Source organism: Anneissia japonica, unplaced genomic scaffold, assembly GCF_011630105.1.
Source record: "Anneissia japonica isolate Jap-2015-1 unplaced genomic scaffold, ASM1163010v1 scaffold1208_len1460985_cov181, whole genome shotgun sequence".
Classification (NCBI taxonomy): Eukaryota; Metazoa; Echinodermata; class Crinoidea; order Comatulida; family Comatulidae; genus Anneissia; species Anneissia japonica.
The window spans coordinates 770,413-775,292 of NW_022688484.1; positions in this window are offsets into that span (position 1 = coordinate 770,413).

A 4,880-nucleotide genomic window follows, 5' to 3' on the forward strand; every position below is an offset into this window, starting at 1 on the left:
CGGAGAATAGGTCGTGAAAGAGTGAAGTCACGAGATATACTTTACATCTTTATAACACAATATTGATTATCAAATTTATAGACAATAAATTGCAGTTCAAAAGTGCAACTGTTATTAAAGATCTGTATGATACCTGTACGTTATGAAATACGTACTTATAATAAGTAATGAGAACGGATCTGGATACGATTAGAAGAAGCTGTTCAACCAGTTTTGACTGAATACCGTATCACATCAATCGGGATTTGAATTCTATATACGTAGTCGTGTAGACTACGGGTCGACCTTCTTTCTTTTTTTTTTTCCAACTTCTCCTCCTCTTCTTCCTCTTCATCATCATCATCATCATCATCATCATCATCATCATCATCATCATCATCATCATCATCATTATCATTATCATTATCGTCATCATTATCAACTTTTTCTTATTTTTTTGGGGCAACTTTATACTTGAATGTATGGCCCAGTAGCTAAGTGTTTTCATGGAGGTTTTCTGTGACGAGAGATTTACCGTATATAGGCATGATGACGTCATCTATTACGAATAGGCCTACGTAGCACATCTACGTTTTCCTTATTCATGCCTAAAAAATTGAAAACTTCAAATGATCTGGTCTGACTCTAGGGCGGCCTGAGTGTTTAGCAAGTGGTAGGATTTTTATTTATTTATAATAGTTTCAAAGAATTTAATTTAGGTTCCGGTTAAATTATTAGCAAATATTTTATCGAACATACATGTTGGCCTTAGCTATGTTTTTATCGGTCTGTATCATAGTTGGTAAATGTGTTCAAAATATTAATATTTGATTTTATACATATAAATAATATGATAGATATTTTTCGTAAAAAAAATACAGATACAATATGCCAATTCAATAAACCGATATGAAAGAAGATGTGCTAAAAACCATTCTAAAGTTGATGACGCATAACGTGAAATCTTCCTATTGACAAATATAAACACAAATTTCGTTGAATGTCAGTAATCGTCTTTAATTTTACACTTCAGCAATGGAATTAAATAACATATATTTTAATCCTGTCGTTATAGGCCTAAATGATAAATGTAATTACTCAAAAATTTCGTTGAATTAGTATACCATGATTTTGAGAAGTGAAATGAATTTACCAAGATCGCCAAATCTCATAAATTATAATACATTTTCTTCTTATTATTATTATTTATTATCAGTTAGACTATAATAATCATAATAATAATTAGCTTATTAATATTATTATCAGAATCGTTGTCGACGTCCTCATCATCATTATTATTGTCAAGCAGGTCATTCAACCTCGAGAAAGGGTGCGATTCAAACACTTTGGTTTCCAAGTAATTAACCTATTATCAATATTATTATTATCACTACTATTACTATCGTTATTTTATTATTGTTATTATAGTTAATGTTTATTCTCATTTATTATTCATATTTGGTGATACATTTTCTTCATTACTATTTTCCTAGGGAATTTCATTTTTTTTTCACATTCACTGTAAATAGTATTACATTGGTTAGATAATGGCATCTTGTAATAACTTTGTATTTTATAATGGATAATTTATTTAATATGGATCCTGTTCTCTGGTATAACTAGGGCAGGGTTAAAACACTCATATCGAGGAAAACCAGACGCCTAACTATAGCGATCTTTGGGATTGATTCAACCACAGACCGGAAGAATGTAGATGTCTGTTGTTTTTGCTATGCTAGGGTATTTACATTCAAGGTATTGAGCTAAAATCGTTTTTTTTCTCTCTCTCTCTCTCTTTCGCTTTTAAAGAGAACAATTAGATCTACGCAGCACGACTGCATGACACTTTGTTCTTTAGAATCACAATGCATAGCATGATCCGTCGGATAAATGTCAGCGATTGTCTATGTAATTGAGGATATCAATTGAAATTTTTGGAGCAGATTTTCACGTCTTTCAATTTCCCCTATACCTCTGTAATGAAGCCAAATTTGATAGGTGGTCTAAACCGGACCCAATGAATTGGGTTTATCATGCCTCAAGTGTCCCTGTTGTCTTATCATCACAAGTCTTTAGGTAATCAGCGTACGAGGAGCTATCTATCGTTAATTTGCAAATGTTAGCCTTTTGTTAATGAATACACTGTGACTGATGTGGTCTTTTCATTTTTTCGCAAATTGAATATGCTTGTAGATCGAACGAATTCGTAACACTTGGTCATTCAACCGTACTGACTCTTGTATTTAGACAATACTAAAATTGTAATAGGAGTCCTAATTATAATATTTGAATGACAGTGATATTGATGATAACAAAAACGATATTTATAATTGTGATAATAATAATAATGATGATTATGAATTATAATACCAATAACAACGATAATGATGATATATGACGATAAAGATAATGATAATGATGATGATGATGATGATAATGATAATGATGATGATGATAATAGTAATAATGATAATCTTCCGCAAACTAAACATTTTGCTTAGCTAATTATAGTTTAGTCAGCTGGCCAATAGCATCACATTAGGTCTAAGGTGTGTTCAGACAGCTCATTAAACTGTGATTAAACCAGATCTCCCTGAAGTGGTTAGGACCCCTGACGGTAGGCCTACTTAGCATGCATTCGAACTTAGGCCTACCAGGTGCCCACTTATATACTTCTGTGGGTGGAGATGAGTAGAGACAACGTGTATCTTGCACAAAAGCTGACCAGAAACACGATCGATCCCCCGATTTTTCGAGTCAAAACCCAGTTATACACCCCAGTACGTGTCACATGTTTCAATTATAATCAATTAATTGGTTTCATTCATAATGTAAAATAATAACGAAAACTTTCTGTTGGTTAAATAGGCCAAATAGATACAAATATTGGCCATAGGCCTATATTTTGTCAGAACAAATGTTTTTATTTTAAAATTCATCAAGAGTAGGCAATTTGCCACTTACAGAATGGTATTCAGGCCCGTGAGAGGAAAGAGATCTAGCGCTCTAATTGAAGGATATTTTGTTGAAGGGAAGGGAGGTGGGTTGGGCTATTGGCGAATTACACTTTATTTTAAATATAAGAACACATTTTATAAGAACACTGAGGCTGGAATTGCTTAAAAATTAAGAACAAAATAAGAACAAATTAAGGCTGAGGTAAAATTCCAAATGAGATTTTTATTTTTAAAAACTAGAAAAACCAAAAAAACCTATATCTGTGCCTTATGGGCAGTGGTGTGTCTATGTAATACCCTCTATAATACAGTACAGTAGGTGTACGGTATACCTAACTGTCATTCGGGGCCACTTTTACCGGACCTTTTTACTAGGGGCATTTTTTAGGGGCCATTTTTTCCAGGGCCACTTTTACATTCCAGTACAGTGTATACTGGTACAATAATAATTTTGTATGTTTGAAAAGTGTAACATAAGAACATTTTGAGCCTGAAATCGGCCAAAATATAAGCCTGTTGGGATGGATGTTGGAAAGCATATTCGCTCCTAAATCGGTATTATTGTTTGTTATTTTGTATTTCTGAAAATATAGGCGTGATATGATATGGTCACAAGTCCCAACTAACGGAGCTTGATTTACCTGATTATTTCTCAGACATATTGCAAAAGCTGTTCGAATTACGGTACCGTACATTAACTAACTCATCAGTGTAGATCTTATTCGATTTAAATAATTGGCTTTGAATAGGATGTTAGAGCTTTTATGCATATTTAATTATGTTTACAAAAAACAATGACGACAATTATTTAAGTAATTATACAACCGTTTAAAACAATTCGTTTAGTGCGTTAGTACAAGAAGGCACGGTTATGCCGACTGGAAACGTTACGGTACCAAGAGTCCTAGGCCCGGAAATGTTTTCTTTAAATTTTTAGTGGAACTAGTTAAGTTCTAGTTGTCGAAACGTGTTACGAGAAACGTGCTATTTTCTATTGTTGTCTTAAGGAGGATCTGATCGTTGTCAAATCCATCATCCATCATCATCTCATTCAGTTAATATACTTTGTCATGTGTTTTACAATTCGCAAACGTCAGTTATCTGTCAGAGATACGGACGAATAAAGGGCCTCGGGATGATACACAATTACTAATTACCTAACATAGATCTGTTTGCAAGTTTCAATCTGGACTGGTCAACCAAATAGAGTAGAGAATGGTTAAACACTGGATTTCTCGAGGTTATATCATTCATTCTCAAACAATTGCGTATAGGAGAAGGGCTAAAATGTAATAGGCCAACTCCACCTAATTTACACACACAAGTGTCTCTCTAATGAGATATAAATTGTGAATAAATGAGCAGATATTTGGCAGTTTGATTGGGGTTGCCTGTTACTCTTCAATAGAAAAAAATTCAATGACGACGCCATAATATTGTAAGAAAGATCCGTGTTGACGAATGTTTTCTAAAGACAGAGTCTCGCACCAACAAAGCTGTCAGAAGACCCCCGACCGGGGACCAAAAACTACAACTGCTGCGCTTTGCAGATGCTACCTTGGGGAATCAAAAAGTCCAAACAAAATGATACCAATTACTTCCCTTTATATTGTTTGTCAGGTTTTCATGTTTTCGATCCTACCGTAATCTCTATGATACCTTTGCTATGATTCTCAGTGGGCGGGATATTCGTGTTTAAAAACAGAGATGATTAGCTCTTTTTGAACTACGGATAGTAGCTTGATTCCTACTAGAGCTCACACCTTTCGTCCTCAACGAAAAACATAACAGATACAGAGAACAATGGAGAAACACTAACAATTATATACAATATTATATTCAGATACAGAATAACTATCTCTCCGGAGTGCTAATCACACTATAATAACTGATCAATGAGAACAGGACTAGGAACACACGCACGTACCCAAACGCACATGTTTT